Source organism: Durio zibethinus, chromosome 9 (assembly GCF_047325235.1).
Source record: "Durio zibethinus cultivar Kanyao isolate XHJ-2024 chromosome 9, ASM4732523v1, whole genome shotgun sequence".
NCBI classification, from domain to species: Eukaryota; Viridiplantae; Streptophyta; class Magnoliopsida; order Malvales; family Malvaceae; genus Durio; species Durio zibethinus.
Window position 1 is genome coordinate 28,630,977 of NC_143170.1, and position 12,568 is coordinate 28,643,544.

Here is a 12,568-nt window from a genome sequence, read left to right on the forward strand (position 1 = left end):
TTTTATGTTTTTAGGCTATTTCTCATCCTAGTCTTTATAAGCATTGATTTTCAAATAAATATATAATTTATTAAACCCAATTGTGGAGTCAGTTTCAGTATATGCATAAACTTATGTAATGTAATCAATATTTTACATATTGTGTTTTGACTTTAAACACTAATGAAATAAATTGCTAACATGTTTATCTCATTCAGTCAATCTTTTTACCAGCAATTATGCAAAAAATAAAATACATACCTCTAATGAAGATCTTTATGAAAATTAATATTTTGGTCTATAGAAACATTTATCCTTTGACATCTTGAATCTTCTCTAATATTGATCTTTAAATCATTTTAATTTCTTTTCCTTGTATCTTCCTCATGCGAAATATAAATTTTTTATAATTATCTTTAAATTGTTAGAAAAAATATAAATAAGAGAAAAAAAATAATAGAAAGGAATTTTGGCTTTGAAGTGCAAAGAACACTTTCTTAATGGCAATTATGTCTTTAAGATACAATAAAGACTCAAACTATCCAATCGAAGCAGTGAAAATGGCTATATTGAAAATTTTATTTATAATGAATGAATAAACATAAACTTTTTATTTAGATGGTTATGACTTTCTATATAATCATGACATTTATGAATAATAATCTATTGATATTCAAATAGTTATAATCATTTATCATATGATAATTGTTTCTGTTCAAAATAATTATTAAAAATATGAATAAAATTAATACAAAAATTAATTTTATTTATCAATAATTAAATTTTCTATCCAATGTAGGATGCACCATATTCTAAACTACCAATTGTTAACAATCGTGATAGAAGTGGATTCCCATAACTTAAGTAGCAACACTTTTTTTCTAATCTTAAGTAATTGAACTACATATGCAACAGATGAAACAGTCATTCCATACCTATGAAACAGTAGTCACCTTCAACAAAAGGCAAGCCATGATAGAGGCCAACATCTGAGAAACCCAATAAAACAGAGTAGTTAGGACACTAATATAGCCTTTAATTGCCAAGCCAAAGGTGACGGTCAATTTCACATGTCTGTCAGTGACGTTTGCAGCAATGTATACTAATGAGGACAATGCAAAGGTGTTTGCAATGGCGACTAACACTAGGCATGATAGATTTGTTGCCAAGTCTTGCATCATGTTCCCTGGCAAATGAAAAGTTGGAAATCATTTTTTTCTAATGTTTTAGAAAAACCTTGGGAAAGTAAAACAAGCAATTAAAAGCACTAATGTGAAGCCATGGCTGAACCAACAATTGCAAACACATAAAAAAATGTGGAGATAAATGCTACAAGATAGGCTCTAAGAGCATTAGAAGTAATAGATTGCTAGAATCGAAAAGGAAAGATGCCAAAGTCATTTAGCCAAGAATCTTGGAAATGGAAATTTTGTGGTGAATATTTTATGCGTGGAAGAGAGACTTTGATTCATTTTACTTTTGAATCTTTACAAATAAGAGGATATGAACGACAAGCCAAGTTTATAACAATCAAAAAAGGTTGCAACTATTTATGGTGCTTTAGGTACAACAATTAACTACCCATTAGCCATGTGGAAGGTGCCAAGTTACGAGCTTTTTGGTCGGGTGTTCTGTGATTTCTACCATTATGTTAATCTAATTTGTTGAAAGCCTAAAACTCATTCGTGGACTTGACTTGGGCTTGTCTATGATTTTTTTTAGATTTGGATTCAAGTCAATTCAAAATATTAGTATAATAATAAATAATTATTTAATTGTAAAATATTTCTAATTTTTGAATGATAATTATAATTTAAATATGAATATATAGGTTTGAACCTCAATTTTAGAAGTGTCAATCATATCTGTCTATGAATAGTTGGACATTTTTAGTATGCATTTTGATATTTGTTTTAGTGTCATTTTCCTTTCTTATATTGATTCATTTATGATTTCAATTTATTTTATTGTTTAGTTTTAAGTTTAAGTTCATTTCACCATCTTTTATCTTACAAATGATCATGTGAACTCTATTTAAACCAATCTTCATCATAAACAAATTTTATTTTTTGAGAATTCATAATTGTCTTAAAATAAAATATTTACTTTACTTTTTGTAGCCTACATGCATAAAGTACCAAGGAAACCCTAAAGAAAAAAATTTAGAATTTATATGCCTAACAAGTATTAACATAGAAAAGAAAGCAACCTAAGTTCGGTCTCACAAAGTTATTATTGTTTAAAAGGTATGAATTGTCTTTCTTCCTTCATATTTTCTAAAATACACCAACAAGAAGAAAGAACTTGTTAGCAAATCGAAGGTCAACTGTGTCCATCAACTCCATGTGCTTGAACATCATATGTGCTTGTGTGTGCTGAATACACTATAAGGCTGAGGTATGTGCTTTCCTAACAACAATTGCTTTTAGGAGAGTTGGTAGTACTTGAAGTCTTAAAAGAACTGTTAGTTTTTTAGGTGAGATGGTGATCCAATAGGGTGATGAATTGGATTTTTCCAAATTCTTTCCCAAAAATATATTTCAATATAATTAAATGGAAGATTAAAACAAATATCAAAATATCATACAAATAACAATAAATTGATGAACTTGAAGCAAATATAAACTATTATCAAAGTCAAGAGATAGGAAAAGAGAAATCAAACATAAGGACTTATAGAGGTTCAGTCATTCTCCAACATCCACCTACATCCTCCATTTTGGTTGTCCAAACCAAGGCTTTAATCAACTAATCTTGAATTAAGAATAAAACCCTATCTTTTTCTTATTAAGGCTTAAAATAGAAACCTTCACCCTTACACAATCAAGAGGATACCTCACCTGTTACTTACAATACAACCCAAATGATTTTTGCAAACTAAAATACCTCTCAAGGTTAAGTGTTTGCCTAATGAAGTACAAAGAAATTTGATGAACAAACAACAATAATGATTTGGAAAAAATAAATGCAAAGATATAAACTTTAAAGCTCTAAAACTCTTGATTTCGTTAAGAGAATGAATATATGACTAATTTGATCTTACTCTTTTGATTCATCAACCTTCTTGGTGTGTAGGAATGCCCAATTTATAGAGGAATTGAGGAAATAACCATTGGGAAAGCTTGGGAAATTAAAAACTATATTTTCTTCCTTTGAAACTAGCCATTGGAGCTTGTTTGGGACAAAGGGATCGATTGGTAATGATAGAGGATCGATTGATTCTTGAATTTTACTCAATTTTTGACAATTACAGCAAAGGGGATTGATTGGCATCTAATCGATTGGGTCAGCCAGATTTTGTGTACTAAATGATTTTGGATGAACAATGATGTTGGTTGCCTTCCGTTTTGCACTTTATTCACTAATTTGACCATATCTTGAGTTATACAACTCTAAATCAAAAACCATTAGAAGATTTAGAAACTAGACTTAAACGGCTTTCTATCCATGTAAAATTCATCATCTAATTCATTGTATTGGAATTATAGTGAATTTTCAAAACTACACCTTATGCAATTTTTAGATAACTGCATAGTGTCTAGTAAAAATTCAAAATCGTTTCATAAAAAATTTGGATTTTGATTTTGTTTGATTCATTAGAAAGTAGACTCAAAGAGCTTTCCAACCATATAAAATTCAAATATTAAAACTTTGTGAGTTAATACAAAAAATAAAACAAGTTCAATGTTAAAAAACTTTATTATTGTAAAACAACTTTCTTAAGTTAATCTATTTCTTAAAACCAATATTATCAAAATTGTATTGAGTCCATAATGAATAAATTCACTTTAAAAGCAACAATTAGACTTTCATTTAAGCTCAAATAAATAATCTTTAGAGATAGATTTAGTTTGAAAAATATGAATACAAAGAAAGGTTTGTTTACACTTTGTAAAATAAATTATTTATTTAGTACCAAAAATAATAAAACTTAAGAACATGTACTAAATAATTTTTTTTCAAAATTTTAATAAAGCTTATTTAGCTTAATATTTTATCATTTCAAAATAAGGATCAATTCAAGGCTAACAATCTCTCCTCTTTTGATATGACAAAATATAAAGATAACTTTGCTTAATGAAAATTTTTCTTTGAAATATTTAAGATTTTAAAAAACATTTTTAAAAACTCCACTTTAAACAATACATGGCAAATGTCCCCCTCAATTTATGCATCTTAATCCAACATAACTCAACAAATATATGTTATTCAAATATATCAAATTAGCACAATCAAACGTATGCATGTCAAGCACAAGCAAATTTATCCATATAATATTTCTCTCTCTTTGTCATGGCAAAAAAAGGAATGAGCATATTAATGAGAAAATAAATACAAAAGGCATCATTAACAAATATATTCATGAAATATTTCTCCCCATTTTCATTTAAGCTCTTTATACTAAATGTTAAAACTCGTATACCGATTGCTATAAGCATACAAGAATAAATATCCATAAACTCTCTCTTTTTTTGTCATAGCAAAAGAAAAGAGAGATCAATTCAAAGCATGTGATAAAATGCTTGATACCAATAATATTAAGAGTATTTTTGAATGCATGTAATCAAGTGATGTTCACAATCAAGTTCAAATACATGTATTCAAACAAAAGAGCAAAAAAGTATTATAATGTATCCAATTTTAGCAATTTAACACAAGTCTTCAAATTTACTACATGAAATTTATGAGTAAAAGATAATGAATGATATGCAACCTACTCAAAAATCATGTTATTGTAGATGTGCTTAGAACATAAAATATTAACAACAATTAAACATAAATTCAAGCACATTTATTTAAGCTCATACCAAATGTTAAGGATACCAATTGTTAAATATATGTCATCAAAGCATACTAATTGCTATCACAAAACAATGCATTTTAATCCAAGCAAAATTATATTCTAAGATTTTTTTAAAATAAGGAGTAATCAATTTAAGGCACACATAATTTTGCAAAAAAGGTACAAACTATATCAAGGATAGGCACATAAACAAATGTCTATGAAAATTAAAAAAATTCTTTAGTAATTTTGATACCAATTGTTAGCTATTTTGTTCACAAACTTTCAAGGATCACAATATATTTCAAACATATGAAAAGTTAAATCAATACATACATAGTAGTATTCTTTCATAAGCATATCCTATCGAAAACAAATATACAATCATCTGTTATAGCAAAGAATTATACGAGCATAATTTTTCAAGCATGATACACACATATGCTATAACAAAGAAATAATGAAAGCATAATTATTCAAATATATTCTTATTAATTCCAATGCATAGCAATGAACTTATTCTAAACATATGCAAGTATTTAAATATATATTTCGATCAAAATCATGCTAGCATATGCCAAAACATTTCAAATCACTTATAGCAATATACCAAAAAAAATGCAAATCTTTAGACACAATATGTTACATGCTATCTTAATGGACTCAATCAATGAACATGTATATAAAATTTCAAAAATGTAAGTTCATAATTCATGAGTCAAGGCAATTGAAAGTTCTAGAAATCAATTTATTCAACTCATATCCATGATCAAAGATTCATCTCACACAAATATTTATGCAATAAAAAACTATTAATCTCATCAAAACAATTAAGAACTAGGCATGAATATCAATGAAGGTGAATTAATTAATCCAAGCTTTTAGGAATATTAAAACAATATCTACCAAGTGACTTGGTGATTAATTTGTGCAATGTGTTCATATGTTCTAGCACAATATCTCATTTTCACACACAATCAAAGCAAGCATGTATAGACACATAGCATAGAGTTAATACAATTACCTCCATCCTTATCATGCTATGTTGATGTGCTCATTTGGTTTTGAATTTTCATTCCAAATGTTTTGAATAAATCTTTGATGTACTTTGACTTAATTGATGAAGATGCTTTACTTGCTATACTTGAAACTTCAAAAAGAATATTGACCCTTTCATGCTCATTTCAAGTTCTCCTTGTATCGACTTAGAAAATTTTGTGACAAAAGATTTTCATTAGAAACATCAAGAAAATCAATTGATAAAAATTATACCAATTGTCAAAAATGAATTCCATATTCTAAGTCATTATAGGTAAAAGAAAATTTATTTACTAAGTACAAGTTACTAATTGCAAGAGAGATATATTTCATCAAAAATACTTTATAAACTTATGTTAAAGGTCATGTATTAAATCAAACATCAAATAACTCAATATTAGCATTAAAGCAAAAGTTCTCAAGCAATGTGCAAAACATGAATCTTTTCTAGATTATTTAAAAATAATGAACACAAACAAGACATATTTAATATTGATGCATATTGAATAAATCACCAAGAATATGTCAAGACAAATTTTAGGCCATGTAAAAACTGAAAACTTAAGGAAGATAAATTTATCATCCAAACAAATTTGAAAAAATCTCATCATTAAAAAAAATAAATATGTCAACACAAATCATAGGCTAAAACAGACAATGACTTAAGGTAAAAATAAACACTATAAGAAAATCACTCACTTAAGTCGTATTGTAAGCATGTCAAGTAAAACTCAATCATATTAATATAAGCACACATTTGACAAGAATAATAGATGAATCAACAATACATCATTTTAAAAACAAGTACTTCATCAATGTAAAAACACAAACTAATAGATAAAACATTTAAGCACAAGACTAAGTATATCATAAAAGTATTTCACAAATTAAGAAATAAACAATTTAAGCACTTTTAAATCACAAATATTAAGGTCAAGTTGAATTAATTATCATATGAGCACATATCTTGACCAAAAACATAGATGAACAAAGAATCAATGTATATCTTTCAAGTACATGAAGTTCATCAATTCATCAAAATATGAGAAGAAATAAATCTTGAATTAATAAGGATAAAGAATTAAAACATATTTCAAGACTATTTAATAACAAATTAACAGATGAACAATCAAACATTAATATATGTGATTTAAGTGCAAGATGATCATCAATTTTTAAAATCACAAATCAAGAGTTAAAACAATTGCGAATAAAATAATCAAGTTTAAATAATATTTCACAAGATCCAACCATTACCAATAAGTGGAGCAATTTCAAATATCATGGTTACATAGGCATGTTCAACAATCACAAATCAATACGCATAAAAAATCATAAAAATCATTTCCATCATGCCAAAATCATACTAGCAAATATATTTATGCAAAATATAACAGCATAATCCATTCAAAGCTTATTATGTCTAAGATTTTGTTTTTTGCACTTTAAAACTCATTTTTGCTTGAAAAATACCTTAATAAATTTCAAAATGAGTCAAATTCACTTTTAACCATCTTTAACTGTTTCAACAAGTTTCAAATGAGAAAACAAAGTTTTTCAAGTGATCATTTGGCCTTAGAAACAAGAAAATCAAAAAGTCAATTCTGAAACCATATATTTCTTTGAAAAAGGCTATTAAGACGCCAAAAATGTTTAAACTCACATTTAAGCTCTTCAAACCATTTAGAAAAGTTTTATATCACACTTTGAAAAACTACAAATGGTTTTTATGCCCATAAATGTTCAAAAACAAGATTTGATATTTTAAACTCTAAAATCCTTTAAAACTTGCATGTAGCACTTATGAAAAATTGAAACCATTGCAAGTTATCAAGTTTTCTTTGTTTGAGCAAGTTTAAATCATTAAATTCAAGATATTTAAATTCGTTTTACAATTTAAAACTCACTAACATAAAATTGCATATTTTTAGGCTTAACTCTAGCAAAAATCATTAAAACATAATATTTCAAATTCATTAAGCTTTGACTGCTCTCCCTAAGTTTGTGCGTAAATATAAAAATAATTTTGCACACAATTAATCACATCAAGCATATATAAAATATATCTCAAGCATTAAACACAATATCAACAAGCATATGTGGGCATGTATTTCCTTCAAAACAATTTAGAATCAATCAAGACAATTAATAAAGCATATAACAATTTAGCACTCATAATTCATCAAGAATAGGTAACGAAATTCAAATTCGTAAAAGTTTAGAGGTTACCTATCTCCATTGTGTGCTTGGAGTTCCAATCTTAAATATCACATCGTAGCTTCTTACTATAGCATACTTACAAGGGACTACCTCATTTGATTTTTGGTACCTAAATTGCTTTGGGTCCTTGAGAGTTAGTCATCAAGTCTCTTATTCCTTCAAGAACCCATTCTTGCCTAATTCTACATGAAACTTTTCTCTTTATGGGATAAGTACGTATAATATGACCATAAAAATGATAAAAACTGCATTTAATCACTTTAATACTTTAATTATTGACACTCTTATGTTTTTCATTCATCAATTCATTAAATTTATTTTTCAAATCAAAATTTTCTTTTCCTAAAAGTTCATTACTGCTTTTAGAGGTTTCTAAATTCATTTTCAACTTTTAATTTTGAAATCATTTTCTTATGTTTCAAATCATATTTTCAAACTTAATTACTAAATCACTATAAGTATCTTGTAACTCATCAAAAGTATAAGAGTTTGAATTACAAGAGTTAGAAGTTACCTTCGATTCTTCAATAGCCATGAGACATGATGTATGTTGATTGAAAATTTATCGTTCATGTAGCTCATCCAACTTCTTCCATATCTCATTTGAAGTGTAGGAATTTGAGATTAAGTTGAAGTTATGGTAGTTAAGAGCTTCATAGAGTAAGCACTTGGCCTTTGCATCATCCATTATTTGCCTCAAATAGATTGTATCATTTAAATGAGTTCCAAACCTTCTATCATTAACCAAGATCCAAAATTTTGTGACATTATGAATATTTTCATTCTTATTTTCTATTCACAAAATTCAAAATTTTTTATCATGGGAGTTTTAAGGACATCCTCACTATCTTGGAACCTAAAGTGAGCTATAGGATCTTTACTCAAAGTGGTTAAACCTATAAAAAAAGACAAAAGCTCTAATACTAATTGTTAGTTTTAAGTGAAATAGTAATCCGAGAGAGAGTGAATTAGATTTCTTCAAATTCTTTCCTGAAAATAGATTTTAATATAATTCAATGAAAGATTAAAACCAATATCAAAATATGATGCAAATAACAATAAATTGATGAACTTGAAGCAAATATAAACTATAATCAAAGTAAAGAGATAGGAAGAGGGAAATCAAACACAAAGATTTATAAAGGTTTAGTCCTTCTTCACAAGGCACCTACGTCATCTTTCTTTGTTATCCACACTAGGCTTCAATCCACTAATTTTGAATTGAGAATACAACCCTATTTTTTTCTTCTTAAGGCTTGAAATAGAAACCTCTACCTTTACACAATCACAACTATACATCACCTCTTACTTACAAAACAACCCAAATGATTTTTGCAAACTAAAATACCTCTCAAGGTTGAGTGTTTGCCTAATGAAGTAAAAGAAATTTGATGAATGAACAACAACAATGATATGGATATAATAAATATAAAGATATAAACTTTAAAGCTTTAAAACTTTTAATTTCTTTGAGAGAATGAATATATGACTTGCTTGATCTTGCTCTCTTAATTCATCAACCTTTTTAATGTGTTAGAATGCTCAATTTATAAAAAAATTGAGGAAATAATAGTTGGAAATGCTTGGAAAATGAAAAACCATGTTTTCTTCCTTTGAAACTAGCCATTGGAGCTTGTTTGGGACGAAAGGATCGATTGGTATTAATAGGGAATCAATTGGTTCTTGAATTTCACTCACTTTTTTATCGTTACAATAGAATGGATCAATTGTTTTTGGTACCCAATCGGTTGGGTCAGCTAAATTTTGCATACTGAACGATTCGGGATGAATAGTGATGCTTTCGTTGTTTATTCCTTTAATCAACTATTTACTTGTCTATCATACCTCTTACAATAAAGTTTCTAATTCATTCTCATAAACATGTCCAAGAATATCCTTAAATCTTAGTAATGACATCACCAATTAGCTACCTCAAGGACATCATATACTGATTCTTTTTTTCTCTTATAATAAAATTTTTACTTAACCATTGTAAGATTGTGATAAATGCCAAACCAATACAATTGATTGTATCCGTAAATTCAACACAAAAATCAAAGCATAAAACTTTGAGTTTGTGATACAACTCCTTGTTCACATATTACTACTTCCAAATTTCAATGATCAGATTCCACATATCCATTTCACCATTCAACAGGCTTATAACCATCTAATATCTCAAATTTTCCTTTAAAAAAGCACATTATTTATTAGCTTTAAGTTAATATCAAAAATATATTTATGACGAGGAATCTTTTTATCAGAATTTCAATCAATATACTTGAAGACTATAATTCATATCAAAAGTACAATCATAAAACCACCCAAATATATCACTTCGTATCATTATTTTCTTAAATTCTTCGAAATCACATCTATACTTAAAATTACCGAACAACAAAATCATCTCTAAAGTTGACCCTAAAGTTGACCATATTATTATAAAGGTCTTTCTTTGTACTTATAACATGTAGTTTTTATACAAAAAATATATCATAAGCCCATGAAAAATGTTATCTCCATAAAAAAAAATTGATCAATTCTCATATTGCCTTTGAATTTGAAATTATAATCATAACCTAATCACATTGACCATTTCAAATTCCAACCATTCCAAAGTAAAAATAGAAAGATCGACTTCAAACAATTTCTTGGAACACCAAGTTACATAATCATGTTCGTAATTTCATCTTTTGAATGATAGAATATTTCTTATCGATATAATCATAGATTGTAACGAGGATCAAGACAATGCTATAGATCATACCTTAAGTTCCTTGGCAGTCAAATTCAACATAGTCCATTGAATACCCACTATAACTCCAAATTCATATCTAAATAGCTTTCAATTTCAATGAGCTAATTATCAAATAACAATCAAAATCTTCACCAAACTTATAGGCTTATAGCATCATAATATTCCAAAATTTCCATGTAGTCCAATATATTCTCTATGCTTATTTCACAATGATTTAATCTTAGCAAAACATAATTTCGATTTTCTTAATACTCAGCCAAAATCCACTTTTTTTTTTTAAATGACATTTTTCAATGATTGCAACCTTAGTTTCCATGCAAGAATCATAATATATGTCCATAATATGTGATATTCTCGGTTAACATTACTCAAACAAATTCATATTCTGTCTTAATAAAAAATCATAATCATTATTTTATCACATGACCATTAATAAATCATTTGCCTTCCAAGTATAATTGTAATTTTTCACACTTCAGGCTAATCACATAAGATTCTAACTCTTGTCATCAAGGATAAATAATTTCCAATAAAATAAAATATATCAATATAGACAAATGTCCTTATTTATGCATATAACGTTATTTACCACCAATACAATATAATAAAATAAAATCTATTAAGATAAATTCTAAAACTACAATACCATACCTATATAATAATCTAATTCTAGTAAATTCTCAAAAAGTCAATTCCTACCATCAAGTTATATATAACTCATTGAAATTAAAATCACACTAATATTATCGTAATCCTCAATTGTATCATAATTTTTACTGGCTCTAACTGTAAGTTTAAAAATCATAATCCATAAAAGAAAATTTACAATTAATAATAATAAATATCTCAAAGCCTCATATCAATTCTTATCAAGTTAAAATTTCCTACTTTATCTTAATAGAAATAATTTGTAGCCATGATAAAAAAATTCAATAAAAATTTATCGCAAAACTCTGAAATCTTAATTGATAAAAAATTTAACTTCAATACTATAACACCTCAGAAGGTCCAAATCATTCTTTACAATAACTCTTCAGCTTAAAGTGTCCAATTTATATAAAAATCCCACCAAGTCACTTCATTTAAAGGCATATCACTTCATCGCTTGTATAATGTTTCATATTTTGGCTCCAATAGTATAATAAATATCATGATTAAAGATTCATCAAAACCCATAGGCAAGCACAAAACAAACCACCAAAAATTGAAAATTTCAACCTCAATTCTATAGGATCTCTAAAGATAAAAAATCCACCATCAACTTAAGCTTAAGGTGACTATCTTATCAAAATTTCATACAAAAATCACTTACAACTTATCATTACTTATAATCAACTTCACCAAACTTTTTCCTCAACATAATTTCAAAACTAATGTCTAAAAATCAATCGGATTAAGAAATCTAGGATCCAAAAAAATCACAAAATATCAAAATCTCCATGGATCAAAAATCTAATTTGTCTCAAACTTATAAAATTTTGACAAATTAAAATCATTCTCTAGAATAATCATTGAGCTTAAGATATCCTTTTCACCAAATTCACATCAAAATTATTTCACTTACAACCACCAATACTCCTTATCAAACTAATCCAATTTTTTTTGGTACAAATTTTCAAAACTAATACCTTCATATTTAATTGAATAAAGTAACTCAAAATCTTTAGAATCACAAACCTGACTCTAATACCACTAATCTGTTCTGTCTCAAACTCAAAGATTTAGAGCGTAACAATGCCGTATACTCGTGAGATGAATCTCACCAACATGCAAGGTGACATATGTCAAAC

At 27.2% G+C, this 12,568-nt stretch overlaps 1 pseudogene; it reads right to left on the reverse strand.

The window, feature by feature from the left end:
• Positions 1–12,568, reverse strand: part of LOC111303986 (putative aquaporin TIP5-1) — a 58,962-nt pseudogene that overhangs the window by 13,614 nt on the left and 32,780 nt on the right.